We start from the raw sequence: 18,136 nt of genomic DNA, 5'->3' as shown, positions 1-18,136 counted from the left end.
GCGGATGAACCTGGGGAGACTGTGCCATGCATAGAAGGCTGCAAGGAAGAAGGAATGGAGGTGATCTGAGAAGGGAAGCATTATGCAGAGCTTTGTATTTGGTGACAAGAAGCCTACATTTGATACTTTATTGAACAGGAAGCCAATGAACAGATTCAGAGGGGGGAGTTACATGATCAGACCTGTGGGCAAGGAATATGAGGTTAGCAACAGCATTTTGTATGGATGGAAATGTGTGTGTTTGTGAGGCCAAAGAGCAGGACATTACAGCAATCAAGGAGGATTATAACAATGCTTCAAATGAGAGATCTGTCTATGGGGATGGAGACAAAAGGATGTATCTTGGAGATGTTGCGGAGGAAGAAATGGCAAGTTTGGAAATGACCTGGATCTCTGGAGCTATGGAGAGGGAGGAATGAAAAATAAAACCCTAAGTGGGTCTGAGTGATAGGGAGGATGGTGATGTTTTAAGAGTGACAGAAGAGGAGGGAAGAAGAGAATGTTTGGGATGGAAGATAAGGCTTCTCCGCTGGGTTTATGAAAAACAGAACAAAACTGGTTTCTGTTTAAAAATCCACACATGAACAGACTGCAGATACATGGCTACCATATTCATTTCTCTATAAACATGAAAACTGTGATTTTCATTCCGATTGACTAGGAGCATTGTGGACCAGAATCAGGGTGGGGTTGTGTTTTTTTTTGTTTTTACTTTTTTTGTGAGGGATGGAACAGAAATCACTATTTTTTGGAGGGGATGTGGTAGTAGGAAGAAGGAAGGATGTCTGGGCGAGGGATATAATAAGGTTGCATTGGGTAATGCCAAAAGTGACTACACTCAGCATGAAAGCCCCATTGTGCTTTGTGCTGGACAAACACAGAGATATGGTTCCTGCCTCAAAAAGCTTACAATGAACATTACCTTAACACAGTTATTTTTTCTTTTCATTTCCCTTCTTTTGGAAGAAAAGGCTAAAATTCCTGATTACGCTGCTGTAAGGATTTTAGGCATTACTTGTGGCTAAAATGCCTTAAGATCCACCTTAATAAATAAACCTTCCTTTGTAAGTCCTTACTGCAGCACATCAGATTAAATCACTTTAAATCCTTAGGGACAAATATTCCTGCTCCACGCAAATCAAGACTAAACAGGCTCTATGCAGGGTATCAAAAAAGGGTTGATGGGGCAGGGGGAAATCCTCCTCACAACCTGATGGTTTGGCACAGACCAGCTGTTCAGCCACAATAGGACATTCCAATCATAGAACCAACAAAGTGCCTCATTTCTCACCCGGGGTCCATCATTAGAGGAGAAGTCAGTGTTAAAGCCTGATCAATCGCTGAAGTCCTTGGACAGACTTCCACTGACTTCAAACACAGTTGAATCAAGACCCTAATGCCCATTCATTCCTTGGCATCCTGATGAGACTGTAAATGTGTTTGCCAGTTAACGAAGAATATGTCATTTTGTTATTTTGAATAGGAAAGCTTATGTTGAACTAATTCAAGATAGGCTAGTAGTATCAGATGCTAACAACTCTTCATCACTACCTAGACTAGATTTGAATCTCTGACCATCCATGATTCAGGTTTGTGGTAGCCATTTGTGGTGACTAAAATGGGGGCTCTCCGTGAGTTCTGTCATTAGCTGTATAACAGGGCCAGTCCCTCTGTGGCTGTCTAGGAAACCTGCCTTCTTCACGGTCACTATGGATGATAGGGGAACATTTGTTCTGTATCTGAAGAAGGGAATTAACAATAAAATTATGTCTGACTGAGCTAGTATTAGGTTTGCATTCATCTCTTCAATAATGGAGTGAGATCATTAGGAGAGGGCTGTACTGTCATTAGCCAAGGAGGGCAGTGTGAAGTCTTGGAAGCACTGCTTTCCACTCTACTTCTCGCTCCTTCCTTCCCTTGCCATGTTTCCCAGTAGGGAAAGACAGTTCAGCAGTGACTCAGATATCATGTTAGGTAGAACTACTGCAAGCTTTAAAGGGGAACATTCCAAATAGAACATTATTTGAAACAATATTTGAAAATGTATAAAAACATCCAAAAATATTTATAACAAATTTAACTTGATATTCTATTATTGTTTAACACTGCAATTAAAACTGTGATTAATTGTGACTATTTTTTAATGTAGTTAGTTTGTTTGTGTTCATCACTTGAGTTAATTGCGATTAATTGAGAGTCCTACAGGAAAGTCAATTCAACTTCCTTGATGATTGGCTTGTAGAAAGGGTTTGTTAATATCAACCTGTGGGGGTATATTGAAGCTTAATTAATGAATGTTTGTGGACATGCTTTGATATCTCTACTGCAAGGTGCTCTACAAATAGGAAGGCCTACTAAATAATATTTGTAAAGTTCAGTGAATAATTTTAAATGTGTCCATTGTATACTTTATTTGAAAAATATAGTTCAACTGACCAAATACATAGGAAGTGGCACTGCAGATCTGCACCACCCTGAGGGGAACACTTATATTTTGGAGGCAGAATGAGCATCCTGGAGCTCCCTCATTGCCCTGATTTGTAGGAGGGAGCACAGTCTGCTATACCGCTTTGAGCCATGCAGCTTTCTCTCAGCATGAAGATCTACTCTCAGAAAGGGTGAAGCCATTGCTCTGCCTAATCTCAGCCACTACCACTCTCCTTTGGGCAAGTTGCTCTCAATGCAGAGCATCCCAGTAGCAGATCTTGAGCTCCCCACTTGCAGCTGACCCTTATGTATGCCAGGCAAGGGAAAGGGGAGGGAAAGTTGGCTCCTTCCTTGCATAGCCTTTCAAACTACTTGCAGAATAAGGTGCTACTTTGTGGAAATATAGGTGGGAGAATTGGGCCCTGAGTAACCATATCTGCATTTATATAAAGTGCACTGATGGTTCTTATCCAGATGCCATAAAGGGCTTACTGCCCACACAGTCACAGATCAGTGATTGACATCCTTTTCTATTAGGTCATCATGGATACCAAGCAACCAAGTACATCCGAGATCCATGATAACCACAACACAGGCAATGTTATTAGAGTAAATAAGAAACAAGTGTCTACACATGCCTATATTTATAAAGCATATTTTCCCACTCATCAACACAAAGTTACTTAAATACCATTTGTCTTCTTCAAGTATCACACATCATCATTGTGATCAGGACTAAACTCCACATCCGCCTCTGCACATTCTGTTTCCTCAAGCATGAGGGCAAACAGGGCCGTGCCGTACATGATATAAATTGGTTTATAGGCACACGAGTTACTATATACTCTGTATTCAAAATGTAGTGAAATCAAATGTATTTTAGAAAAGAATTCAAATAGCTCAGGCTTTGTTCATTTGAACTTTTATGAATGATTTACATCATGATGAGTTAATAAGTGAGTTGTACACCAAACAGCCTTCTCTCTTCATTCAGATCCCTCCTCAAGAATCCTTCTTCTGAGAAGTATTTCAATCAAAATCCTTCCATGAACTGAAAGGAACAAGAAATGAGACTAAAATAAACAAACAAGCCCCCTCTGCACTGCTTTTTTAATCATACCTCAGGATCCTTGCTCATCTGGAGCTTGCTTGAGCTTTTAGGCTCAGCCTTCAGTATGAGATGTCATGTAGGAGCAACACCCAAGGAGGAGCTCTGGGATGGAATTGTGATTCATACTTACAGACAATTATTCATGTGCTCTGAAGTAAGTTACTTCTTCCCTTTTAAAGGTGCTTCCCTCCTTGTACCTGGCCAGCTACACTATCCGGTGTATAAGTAGGCTGTTGTCTTGGTTCCAACCCCACCAGTCCACTTTCCCATGGAGGGAGTGTTGGGTGTGCAGCCCCTGCTCTCCTCCCGTGGCACCCAAGCCACAATGGGAACACCCAAATGCAACCATGTAAGGAGATGAGGAGACCTTGTCTCCTCTGACTCCTATGTGCTCTTTGTGTAGGGCTACAGAAAATCTAGTCCCTGGTTCCTATGTCTGCATTATATTATCATTCCAGTTTGGACTGTATGTTACCTGGTGCAGTCAACTATCATGATAGCACCCAAGAAATATAAATAATCCTCAGTTTATAAGATTTTTTTTTAAAACATTGATTTACACAGAATATGCAGAAAGTCTATTTTCCCCCTATGGAAAACTGTTTTTTGTTAACCTGCCAATAACTGAACCTCTTACCACATACCTCACAGGGTTCTTATTAAGGTTCTTAGCTGATCAGGGCCTTGCCAAACAGCTGATTGGAGGCACCGCCAAACCACTGATTGGATGTACCGACAAACAGCTGTTTGGCAGCTGGGGGAGGTGCTTGGAGGAAGGTAGAGAGCAGAGAGCAGGCAGGAGCCTCAGGGAGGGGATGGAGCAGGGACGGGAACAGGTGGAGTGAGGGTGCGGCCTCAGAAGAGGGGGTGGAGTGGGGGCGGGGCCTCAGGGCAGGGCGGGGGTGGAGCACCCCAGGGGAAAAGAAAAACTCAGCACCTACGCATTTGGCTAATAAATTGGGTAACTAATCCATTGTGAAATCAGCAGCAGGAAGATTTTTCCTTCTCAACTGTCCTTCCAATAATTTATAATATTTATCACAGTGCTTGTCATCCACAGATCACAAAGCATTATAATACAGCAAATAAATGGAAGAGCCTGAGTCCCATTCCAATAACCTATACTCTGGTCAGTATTACCAGCCCGTGAGGCATGGAAGATGAGAATGTATGAAATTCAGAAGGCATTTACATTTTAACATTTAGATTATTTTATTAGTTTTACTCATTTTTAACATCACATTTATAGCCCCAAAATGGGATTCTAAACATGAAAAAATGTTTGGTTAGAGTCTATGCAACAAGTAGTGATTATCCCAGGAAGAGTCATAGACCAGGCCTTGGAATGGGGCACGTTTGAGTATGTCTATGCTGCAATAAAAAACCCAGGCCACTGAGTGTCCCAGACTGGGTTAATTGATTAGGGCTCATGGGACTTGGGCTGTAGGGCTAAAAATTCCAATTTAGACGTTTGGGCTTGAGCTGGAGTCTGGGCTTTGAGATCCCCATGTCCTGGTCAGATTTCCAAGCCTGGGCTCCAGACCGAGCTCAAATGTGTGCACTGCAATTTTTAGCTCTGCTGGATCCCCCTATGGTTGGGGGTCCACTGGGAAATTATCCAAAGACAATAGGTAATTTGTATTAGAAAGGGGATTTTATCTAATATGGAAATGTAAAGCCTGAGGTTTCGTCATAGGTTTTGTTCCGATTTTATAGGGACAGTCCCGATATTTGGGACTTCGTCTTATATAGGCGCCTATTACCTCTGATTTTTCACAATTGCTATCTGGTCACCCTATTTTGTCATTATATTTATTTTCTGGGTAACCTGTATATGCTTGCTTTCCCTTACTAGTTCATATTTGAATCTGATTTTTCTATTAAATAAAATTATTTTTACACCAAGCAGGTCTCTTTTGTGCAAACTGTGTGGAGTCTAGGGGACAGATTAAGCTGGTATTTGGGTGACTGGTTTCACAACTTTGGGGGTGATGAACCAGAGGAGAAAAGTCCAAGTGTCTGGCAGGAAAGAACTCAGGAAGGACGGATTTGGGGAGACTCAGGACCAGAAGAGCTGTTGGTGTTACCCTGCAAGGAATAACTAGGTTGGTGGAAGCCAGGGTGAGACCTCGTGCTTGTGGATAGGCTAGGGGTGTCGAGGATCTGAGCTACAGAAGCTCAGTATTCAAGGTTACAGGGCAGGTGGTGACAGAACCCATTCCTGGTCTGGATGATCTACAAAATGTCACACCATGAAAGCTCAGCAATGGGAGCTATGCCAGTCAGGCTGAAGGTATCTCCAGTTTGGCACACAGAATTAGGGGCATTCAAAGTTAAACACCACTTCTGAAAGTGTGGATCTCAAAAACTGCAAATACCCATTTGAGGATCATAATTTTCCTAGGGGCATGACTGTATGCTTAGCTATAGGCAAACACTTTGGAACAAAGTAAGAATTTAAAGTGAAAAGGTTACCCACACTTATTTCTCCTCTTGTTCATTTCCATACATACATACATTCCATACATACCTCTATTTGGTTGTTGGGTTTAGTGTGCGGGTGAAGGGTGATAGCGGTGGCCTGTGATATCCAGGAGCTCAGACTAGATCAGGGATCAGCAACCTTTGGCACATGGCCATCAGGGAAAGTTGCTGGCAGTCTGGGACAGTTTGTTTACCTGCAGCGTCCGCAAGTTCGGCCGATCGCAGCTCCCACTGGCTGCGATTCGCCTTTCCAAGCCAATGGGGGCTGCGGGTAGCAGCGCGGGCTGGGCCACCTCTTCCCGTGGGAGCTGCGGTCAACCAAACCTGCGGACACTGCAAGTAAACAAACTGTCCCAGCCCAACAGTGGCTTTCCCTGATGGGCCGCATGCCAAAGGTTGCCGATATCTGGACTAGATGATTTAGTGGTCTCTTCGGGCTTAAAACTCTACGACTCTATTCTTCCTTTTTCTGGCCAAATGGAAATCAAACCTGGTGACGTATTGCAAAAAAGGCTGCTTTTGTGTTTTTGCCACTTAAATAAGCACATTAGAAAAACAAAGCAAAAAACCTGAGGAAGGTGGGTAAATTATATAATTTCCAAGAAATAGAATATGAGAAAACTTTCTTATAAAATGTTCAGCTCAGTTTGAATCCTATGATAAACTGAAATAATCATCTGATATTGTGGGTGCTTGTATGAATCACTTGTTCACTTTTATGAATCCATCAGATTCTGTAAAGGTACAAATGTTGTTTTTGCAGCTCATTGAATATTTAAACCTCTCCTCTCCCCATTCCTTACTTGCTGTACACATTTCTCACCGGCTAGCATAGCTTTTATTGAAGCATCTCTGTCAGGGAGTCCTGCATTGCAAGATAATTCAACATTGGCTACATGTATAAGTTCATCTTGACAGAACTGGAGAATGAAAGCCCTTTTTTTATCACAGTCCTCAACATCAACTCCCTCAACCAGTGCACCTCAGCTTTTTACTGGTGATACCTCTTTTGGGTGGGATGCTGCATTTCATGGTACATTCCCATTTAACCTTTGACCTCTCTGCTGAGATTGCCAACAATGGTGTCCATTCCCAGTAATTTGGCAACAATTGAGGAACTGGCCAGAAGCCACCAGCCCATTTCATTACTTTCAGTTACTACCAGTCTGGACTAGATTTGAACCAATAGCATAGATATGAAAGACACCAAAGCCTAGTACAATCCTTTGAGCCATTCAGCTCTCTTTATGTCTCCTTTCCATCTCAATGAATACACAACAAATCACAGCTTACAATAAAATGAAATATGTATTGACACAGCACTTTTCACATGTATTCCCAAGGGGATTTATAAAAAGTAATCCCAGGAACTATTATAGAAAGCAAACAAAACTTTGAATTCTGGATTTTGAACCTCAGTTGAATCCACATATGTGGAGCATAGCTGGTTAAATCCCAGCTACTGAGGGACTTACATTTATCATGTGGTTAACAAGAAGTTGCTTATCTGAGAGAATGTCTTGGGGGTGGACACAGAATGACTGAAAGATAAACCAGTCCTTTGTGAGTAACAGCTTTATAGTGACTAATAAAGTCTTGAATGTCATGCAGTATTTTAGCAGGAGTCGCTGAAGAGATTTAACAACAGTTGTGTTAGGCTAGAGATGGCTGATTAGTGCCAGTGAGGTTGAATGACTGTCAGAAGACCTGTAGAACCCAAAGCATGGTCTATGTTCATAGGTTGTGAGTTGACAGACATTGCCATATTCAGGAGAAATCCATAGGGATATTCACTGTAACCAAGTAAAGCTGCAAGTTTCAATATGTAAGTAAACTTCAGATGTGTCTTAACCATGATCCTGGTACATTTGAAATCCAGGACCCATCTCTGAAGAGGCTTCCAGGCTTCTTCCTTGATTTAAGAGTCTTCTGCTGTGACTAGCCCTCTGGGTTCCTCTAACTCTGATTAGTTTCAGGAAGATTATTCAGTGATTTTTGTGGGTTTGAACCCCATTTAATTGCAAATAATGTTCCTGGTCTCAGACTGGAAATAAGGTGTAAATTTTTAACAGCAAGACTAATTAACCATTGGAACAATTTACTAAGAGTGGTGGTGGATTCTCCATCACTGATCATTTTTAAATCGAGATAGGATTTAAAAAAAAAAAAGATATTCTAAAGGAATTATTTAGGGGAAGTTCTATGGCCTGTGTTGTACAGGAGGTCAGACCAGATGATCACAATGGCCCCTTCTGTCCTTAGAATCGATGTATTTATTATTAAATTGTGAGTCTTGCAATATTTGTTGTTTTCTATTTAAAGCTCCAGTGCCTCAAGCCATAGGATGACATAAATCATGAGTCATAAGTGAGTTTCAAGTATCAGAGGGGTAGCCGTGTTAGTCTGAATCTGTAAAAAGCAACAGAGGGTCCTGTGGCACCTTTAAGACTAACAGAAGTATTGGAGCATAAGCTTTCGTGGGTGAATGCCCACTTCATCAGACGCAAGCCAGGCTCCAATACTTCTGTTAGTCTTAAAGGTGCCATAAGTGAGTTTATAACCTTCATGGTATAATATTCATGGTAGAGAAAAGCTTGAAAATGTATGCCTCAAAAACTTGAAAACTGTAAGGTAAATATATATATATATTGGAAATCTCGTGCATTTTAAGTCAATCTTGTGAGCTTTTGAGGGCATACTTTATAATTTTTGAACACTTCGGGTAGTCAATACTGTCTTAATCCGCCCCAGAAGAGTCACATTATTTATTAATATTAGTTCAGTGATTTGACTAAAAGCTCCTTTGTCTTTTAATATAAGGAGAGAAATCATATTTAGGAGCCAAATAAAATCCTTATCTAACAGAACAACCCCAGTTACATGAGTAACTCTGAAGTTTAATTCCTCTTACTCTTGAACATGATTTTCTTAAAAATATGAATTTATTAATTCAGATGAGGACCATGCAATATCAAGGAAATACAGTGTGGCTGCTTTAAGATCCCTGCAGACTATGGTAAAATTGCAGTGTTAAATGTACTAAATCTTGCAGCAGTCAACACAATTAAATCAAGGATTGCTTCATATGCTATAATCATATAAATGTTAAATAAATGAAGTGAAACATTTTGATGCTTGTTGTGGATATCCATATCTGAAGAAAGAGCAATGACAGGACCAACTAACAGCTCAGATACAACACTAATGAGCACAATTTAACAGACAGACAGACAGACAAGATATATAGACAGACAAATAAGACAGAAATTCCCGGCATTTTTGTTTCCCTTAGCATTTTTTTCTGACAATTGTTCATAGTTCTTTGTATTGAACTACAGTTGGGGGGCCTCTAGTAATTTATCTTTTGTCTGTTTCAACAGCATTTACTACTGTTAGACATCTTGAGTTTCAATCTGATTATTTAATTATAAATCTGCAAAGTTCAATAATATTTTTGTTGAATATTTAAATCATTTGAACGGTTCAGGCTATGACACTTTGCTCGCTGGGTGTCATATCCCTGGAAAATATACCATAGAGAACAGTTGTACTTTGGCAGAGATGTTGAACTATATGCACCATCTTTTCCCTCTTTACTTTTTATGATTTTAGGATTCTATTAATCAATTTGCTCATCACCCTTTTATCTCGGCAGCAGTAAAGGAACAGACATTAATTTATTTCCCAATAATTACTTGTTAGATTTACAAGATTTGTGCTAATATTTTTTTCCCCTGAGACAGAAATGGCTTCTTTGTTTTAAGTTCATATCCTGCTTTTCCTAGAAGAAACAATGTGGGTGACATATGTGTGTGTGTTACCTTGGGAATTAGCTAGTTGCTTCTGGAAAAATTAATTGATTTCTATGCTAGTGTGACTGATTGGAGTATGTAACTGTTGTTGGTTAAAAATTCATGGAATAAAGAAACTATTAGCTGTGTGTAGTGTAATGTGTCGTAATTGCAGGATGTCACATGCTTATGTGGTGAATGTGATCACAGCCCAAGCAATAATGGGGAAAAAAAGCCATTCACAGATTCATAGAGTTATTCTTCTAAAGGGGGGAGAATTAGAAAAAATACATATACTGTGTTTTGGTGATCCGGTTTTTATTTCAATAGAATTATACCACTGTAAAACTGGAGTACTCGAGTTGTAAATCAGATCAGCTACTTCGATATACCCTTCCATGTTGCTGTCTAGATAAGTCTCATTTGCAGACAGACTATGATACCTTTACTGACAATCATTAGTACCTAAGTCCTATATAGCTTTACCAGCAAACTCTTCTAATATGGACACAGCTTGTACCAGGAAAAAAAAGTGCTTCTGCTAGTATAACTCATACCAGTTCCCTGAATAAAACAAGCTATGCTGGCGAAAGCACTTTTTTGCAGGTTTAACTGCTTCTACCTTGTGGCTTTTGCCAGAATAAAAATGCTGTAAAAAAATCACACCCAAGACTAACATTACTATACCTTCAAAAGTTTTGAGCATTGGCCTGTCTGTATTCTGCAAGTAGTTCCATTGATTTCAATGGAGCTACATACTGAGTTAGCTCTTTGGGACAGGGACCATCCTTTGGTTACGTGACTGTATAGTTCCAAACGACAACTGGGTTGGAGCTTCAAGACACGACTGTAGAAATTGTGTTGGTAATAATAATAAAGAATTAAGGGTAGTGCGGGAAACATTGTCCATTGGTTAAAGCACTAGCCTAGGACTTAAAGATTATGGGAGACTCAGTGTGGAAGTGGTGGCTATCTATGTACCTAAGATAGAAGGATCGAATGTTTTGACCCATGATTTTATGTAAACATATATTCCATTTTAATTGAGATAGATTTACATAGACTATGATTTGCAATCAACCAGAAATGATACGACAGTGACTATATCTCCAGAGATATTGTAACCTCCTGAAAATACTCCAGTCTCCACAGTGTCTCATGCCTTACTGTATCCGCAATGGGAACATGGAAAATGTCCTTCCCTCTGAATGAGCACATTATCATTATGAATAATGTATGACAGACAGATTGGGATAATTTTTTTTTTACGTATCAGAGAATGAGTTTAGCTTGACTGTGTTTACTTGCATTCATTAAGTTAAATAGTATTACGAAGGAAGAGAGCAATCCTTCAGTGTGAGGGAGAAAACAGCAGTGCTTTTAGTGGAAGATTTACTGTATGTGTGAATAGATTAACTGCCTGCTGCAGGTTCTATGGCTTGGCTTTTATGGCCTTTTTGATATAAAAGATTAGATTGTGAACAAACAACAACCACCAACAACCAAACAAAACATATTCTAGTAGATTTGAACTAATTAGTCGGTGACTGTCCAGGACGGTTACAGGTTTTTTGTTCAGGCACAACATGACCACTCAGATTTCTGTTTGCAAGAAGTAATGTACGTAGCTGGCAGTTTCCTCAAGGGGAGATCAACTCCTGTTTGAAGTTTATTTTAATGGGAAACTTTGACATGGCCAAAAAATCAAGGGACAGAGCTACAGCTGGTCTAAATCAGTATATCTCAGCTGAAGACACTGAAGTTATGCAGATTTACACCAGCTGAGTATCTGGCCCCAGGTTTGAATGTTGAGGCTACGTGTGGGCCATTACAGCTGGAGAGAAGTGAGTGGCATTCTATTCTACCTCCTGAAACACCAACCAAATTGTTTGCTAAATGCCAGATTGTGAACCCTTTACTCCCATCAATGAACAGTTGTTTCCATAACTTCAGTGGGATTACCTGCACGATTAATTCATCACTAGTAGAAGTATGTGGTCAACAATCTGTCCCTAGATTTAGATTTCAAAAATACTATTGTTGATCATGACAATATAGAAATCAGAAAGAGTGCAGCTTGATTTTCACATGCTAGGTGTAGCTGGCCAAGAAATTGTGGGTCTGATTCACCTCTCAATTATATTAATTTGTCTCTGATTTGGATAATTTTGACTTGATTAGAGTTACTCCAAATAAACTTCAAACAGGAGTTGATCTCCCCTTGAGGAAACTGCCAGCTACATACATTACTCTTTGCAAACAGAAACCTGAATAGTCATAGATTAAATGAGGGCTAGCAAAAAGGCAATCCAAAAGTGTAATGATGGGCATTGTATAAGAAACTAAATAAATCATGATAGTATAGAAATAGATAATTAGGCCTGTTATGTTGAATTGTGAACCAAACAAACTCAACTCCAAAATCTCTAAGGGAGAATATATTTAAGACATTGAAATGTCATTTTTGAGGTCACTTCTTGTACCTTAACCTCATTTAAAGTAGTGGCAAAATATTAGGAGCAGGAGCAGATACACAATGAGGATGTGCATTTCCATTCTTCGTATTTATTTAAAGAGTAACATATGAGCACACTGGCCATGTCTGTTAGTACTGAGTTGCACTACGAGTGTCTCCCTAGACAGCCAAGAGAAGAGGAGGAGGAAAGTATCCCCTCCCAAGAGCTGAGGAGCTGCTCTTCACAGGCTGCATCAACCCACTGACTGAATAAAGTAACTCCCCATAGCACCACACAACTCCACCATGGGAGCAGGATACTTTGGAAGGGATGATCCTTTAACCCTGCTATCCTCCACTCTTGTGCACTGAGGAAGAGCACATGTCAAGGGAACTTGGCTTTGTGCTAGTTAAGGGCTGCAAACCTCATCTGCTTGCACAAGAGAACCATCTATACCATCAAAGGGCTTCCATAACTAGGGATATAGAGACTACATTTGCCCTCCTGAGAATAGTGATCACCAGAAGTGTGAACAGTTGGTATTGCAATAAATATAGAGGACTGGATCCTCAGCTGGTATTAAAAGCAGGATGCATATGCGCAGGAACTAGGGGTGCAGGGAGTGCTGTAGCACCCCAGGTTTTATGTGGCGCCGCTAGCCCTGTGCCCAGGATTCCACTCCCCAGCCCGGTGCATGGGGCTCCGCGCCAGGGCCCTGCTCCCGGGACCCTGTGCCCAGGACTCTGGTCCCTGGCACTGCACTCGGGCTCGGGTTCTGGCTGCCAGACCCTCTTCCCATCCGCTGGCCCCGCGCCCAGGGTCCCACTCCTGGGGCTCTGTTCCCAGGGTCCTGGCCACTGGTCCCACATCTGGGGCTCTGCTGCTGGCACTGCACACAGGGTCCTGGCTGCGTGGCTCCACTTCTGGTCCCATGCCTGCCCTCAGACTTTGCCCAATTACCCCTGTCCGGCCCCACCTTTCAGCACCCCCACTATTAAAAGGGTTCCGGCGCCACTGGCAGGATGTCATGGTATATGAAGAAAATTATGACTTAATTGGCATTACAGAGACTTAGTGAGACAACTCACCTGATTGGAGTACCAACATAGAGGAATACAGCTTGTTCCAGATGGATAGGTATGGGGAAAAAAGGAGGAGGTGTTGCGCTGTAAGTCAAGAATGAATACACTTGCTCTGAGGTCCAAGAGGAAGTGAGCAACAGACGTACTGAGAGTCTCTGGGTGAGGATAAAAAGGGAAAAGAATAGTAGTGATGTTATGGTGGGAGTCTCTTGTAGATCACCAAATCAGGAACAGGAAGTAGATGAGTCATTCTACAAGCACGTAACAAGATTGGCTAACAGATGAGGTATACCTACATAATATACCTGGACTTCAGCAAGGATTTTGACACAGTACCACATGACATTCTGATAAGTAAGCTGGAGAAATGCAGGCTCGGAGGAACTACCATTAAGTGGATACATAACTGGTTAAACAACCACAAAGAATAACTATTAATGGAATGATGTCAGATTGGAGAGAGGTCTCAAGTGGGGTTCCACAGGGATCTGTTTTTGGGTCTGGTGTTGTTTAACTTCTATAATGCCATACCTGATGTAGAAACAGAGAGCATACTGATCAAATTTGCAGATGACACAAAGCTGGGGAGGAGAGGGTTGCCGACACTGTGGAGGATAGAGCTAAAATTCAGAGGGACACTGATAAATTGGAGAAATGGACTATAGAAAACAAAATGAAATTCAGCAAAGACAAATGTAAGATGCTATACTTAGGAAAGAAAAACAAATACACAAATACAGAATGAGGGCAAACTGGCTTGGCAGCAGCACTGCTGAGAAGGATCTGGGAGTTGGGGTAGATCACAATTGCAACATGAGTCAGCAATGCAATGCTGTTGCAAAAGAAGGAAATGCGATTTTAGGTTGCATTAATAGAGGCATAGCATGCAAGTCATGGGAGGTACCATGGGACTCAGCACTGGTTAGGGTTCAGCTGGAGTAATGTGTCCAATTTTGGTCAATGCATGTAGAAAAAAACTGGAAAGGATCCAGAGGCAAGCGACAAAGATGATCAAAGGGATGGAATGCAAGCCACATCGGCAAAATCTGAAAGAATTGGGTATGTTTAAGTTTGGAAAAGAGGAGATTAAGTGGGGGAAATGATAGCGGTCTTTAAATACTTGAAAAGCTGCCATAAAAATAGATGGAGAAAAGTTGTTCTTTTATGACAGAGGGCAGGACTAGAGGCAATGGATTCAAACTACATCATAGCAGATTTAGATTAAATCTCAGGAAAAACTTCCTAACTGTAAGAACAGTAGGACAATGGACCAGACTGGCTAGGGAGCTTGTGGTAGCTCCTTCACTGGAGATTTTGAAAAGGAGCTGGGAGAGCCATCTGTCTTGGATGGTTAGCCACAACAAATCCTGCATCTTGGCAGGGGGTTAGATTAGATGACCCTTGCAGTCTCTTCTAACCCTATGATTCTATGAAATCAGCATAGGGTCTAAGGATCTGGCCCATAATAGTTAACAACTTGAATAAGACTTGCACTTCTATAATCTGAAGAGCTTAATGAACGTTACGAATTAAATACTAAGTCCACTCTACGGTAGGGCTGGTATTGCCATCCACATTTTAGAGTTGGGAAAGCTGAGACAAAAAAGGCTATATAACTCAAAGTCCAAAATCTGTAACACTACTGGGAATTGACTCTGAATTTTGTATGCATTTGTGGACTGATCCATGTGTGCCTTTAGCTTTAGACAGACACATTTAAATACACATAAATTAAATACAATTAAAATCTCCTGATTCCCAGTCTTGTGGGATGAGGTGTCTTTAGATCTAAATTCATGCATTCTCTGATCTAATTTAATAAATAATGATTAGTCTTTAGCAACTTTCATCTTCAAAGTACTTTGCCAACATGCATGTCAGTAGCTTGAGTCAAGTGAGGAGTTCCACTGAAATGCAAACAGGATCATGCAAACATGCACATAAGTAACTCTTCAAGCATGGCAGGTTATATAGGAACATAAGTGTTTTCAGGATCAGTTTCTAGGGGCCTGATTATGACTCCCTTAGTCACACTAAATAGTATTTTACTGAAGTACTCCCATTGAAATAGAAGTTCTATTAAATATTAAGCTAGGAGATCAGAGTCTGACCTATGATGGTATTACTATTATTTGGATTTTTCAGATGGGAAAACTGAGGTAGAGACATTAAGTGACTTGTCCAAAACTAGAGAAAGAGTTGGCATAGAGCAGGGATTAGAACTCAGGAAGTTCTACCTCAAAACAGTAGACCAAACACCTCTAATAAAATGGCTTGAATTCATATATTTTATTCTTCCAGGCTGTCAACAGGATAGGAGGGCATATCATTGTGTCAAAATGACTAAAACAAATTAACTTCTTAAAAAATATGCTTTAATGCACATTAGCAAGATAGGAATGTACATTTGCTTACTCGTTTGAGTATTCCATCTGAAGTCCTCTAGTATTCATAAGGATAAAAAAGATAATTCCTTAAGTGTTTCCAAATAATCTTGATAGGAGAGTTTTACCAGTTTAGTTTCATGATGCTGAAAACACTTGGAAGATAGACCAGTCTGTTTCTGATAATATGGGCTCAGAGGGTCTTAAGAATATGAATGGGGCTTTAAGAACATAACTTTCATTAGGTATCAGACTGACTGTCCCTTCATTAAATCACTCCTGAAGCCTTTGATTTCCTTTTAGGTCTGGGATTTCAAAATGGCCAGAAGTGGCAACTGATGAAGGTTTAATAGACACCACCTCCCTGGAGAGCAAGCAGATCACTGTCCCACTCCTGCAATTCATCATCAAGGATGAAATGGAATCTTTAGTACTAGTGTGCTGCCAATCAACAAAGTTGTCTGTAGAAGTCTCGAAAAAAAAATCTGAAAAGTCCTAAACTCTCCCATCCTTTAATACTATTAGGCCTGATCCTGCCAGGTGCTGACCACTTGCAAGTCCCCATGAAGTCAACGAGAGCTACGGGTGCTCATCACCACTCAGGAACTGTCAATTGGGAATAGAAAACATTGGTATTATGAGGAGATGTTCTCAACTTAAATATTTTTAAAAGAGCATATCATAATACTTAATAATATAGTTGTATTACATTACCACCTAGAGGCTCCAATCAAAATTGGGCCATTGTGTGAGGCTCTGTACAAACACAGACCAGAAGAGCTTCCAGCCTAATTAGATAGATAACTATGCATGATATTTCAAGAAGTCTTATTGCTCCTCTAGCATTCTAGCTCCTATTGCATCATCTACTGTGTTCCATTTCTTCACTTTCGAAAGTTTTTATTTTCCATATACATTCGGCTCTGCACTATATTTTCTTTTTCTATCAATGTAATAGACATGGTCTTATAAAATGCTATATATGTCCTTCATATCTACATATAATTGAGAGATTAGCAGTATTGGGCATACTTTAATCTTAAACAGATTAAAGAATTCAAACCAATAGATTGTAAGTATATAAAACACACAAGGAAAAAGAGTTTTAAACATTTTTTTTCATGTACTGCCAAAGGGAACTTTTACAAATTTGTAAATTCTACTCAACATTGAATAAACAAGAGACAGCTGTTAAAATTGTTCTTTTTCCCCCTAAAATGCTCTTTAGAGCTAGAAGTTGGAAGTCATACATTATTTAAATAAGACAGAATCACAATGAAGCAAACTCATTTTAGAGAGCTAGGAGAGAATTTCTTCTTGGTATGTACTTTAGATCTCTGAAATAAATACTGATATGATTGTGGAAATATTGCTATATGAGAATTTATTCAATTTAAAGCCAGGTTCTATTCTGAAAAGTCACTCTAAAAATAGTATCATGGAGTTCCCAGGTTTATTGTTCTCTGTAGGATTTTTATACCACATTTGCTTAGTTTACAAGTAAAAAGACGGAACTCTTTCCTACATATTAGTCCTTAAAATGTATCTTGAGGCCTAAAACACTAACTTTTGGCTAGTGAATCATCACCAGTAATAACATTTGGTGGGCCAAACTGTATTATATCCATTAAATGGCATGGTTTTGATTAATGTTTCTGCAGTAGATGCATGAGCAGAATGCATTGTAGCTCACTATCTTATAACTGTGGACTCTGCAAAAATTAATGCTTACTGTCTAAGGTAGCAAAAACTTGATTTTTGTCTTTCAGTGACACAAGGTGCAGCTCTGTTGTGTGAGGAGATGCCATTTTCACATAGCAAGTTTTCTGATCATAAAACTAACATCTACAGCGCGGACCATTTTTGTCCCTGATTTTCATCCAGCATTGATCAGAGCATGACCAGCCTCATCCGTCAGGGTCACGATTTACAATTTAATAGTTGCTTTCTTATATATCCAGAGCATGCCCAATATTAAACTTCATCACTGTTTGTCTAGTAAATGCATTTATTTAAAAATCTGCTGTTAAATCACAGGCAACATTTACCAGGTTATATTTGCATTTGTGTAAACCAGCTCTTATGTGGATATTTTAAAATATATCTATATTCACTTAATCAAAAATATAAATTATAAAAATGTAAAAGAAGGGCACCAAAGAGTAACATTAAAAATAACCAAGTTTAAACAAAAACTCCTACTTGGTCTAATCTTCTGCTTAGGTTTACTCATAAAAGACTGACTATTAGTTCAGATAAGAATACAGTTACTGAAGACTCATTGTCCACTGACTCCCTGGAGCCAGATTCACCATCTCGCTCTGGCTGCCTTGCACTGCTCTGATGATGGAACACAGCTGTAATAAACTTGGCTTCACTGGTCAGTTAAATTGGGTTTATG

At 40.0% G+C, this 18,136-nt stretch overlaps 1 protein-coding gene across 1 annotated transcript in view; it reads left to right on the top strand.

The window, feature by feature from the left end:
• Positions 1-18,136, top strand: part of GABRG2 (gamma-aminobutyric acid type A receptor subunit gamma2) — an 87,861-nt gene that overhangs the window by 10,113 nt on the left and 59,612 nt on the right. The window lies entirely within an intron of this gene.

This window comes from Emys orbicularis, chromosome 8 (genome assembly GCF_028017835.1).
Source record: "Emys orbicularis isolate rEmyOrb1 chromosome 8, rEmyOrb1.hap1, whole genome shotgun sequence".
Lineage (NCBI taxonomy): Eukaryota > Metazoa > Chordata > Testudines > Emydidae > Emys > Emys orbicularis.
Note: the sequence above shows the minus strand (reverse complement) of the source record. Positions and strands in the feature narration are given on the sequence as shown.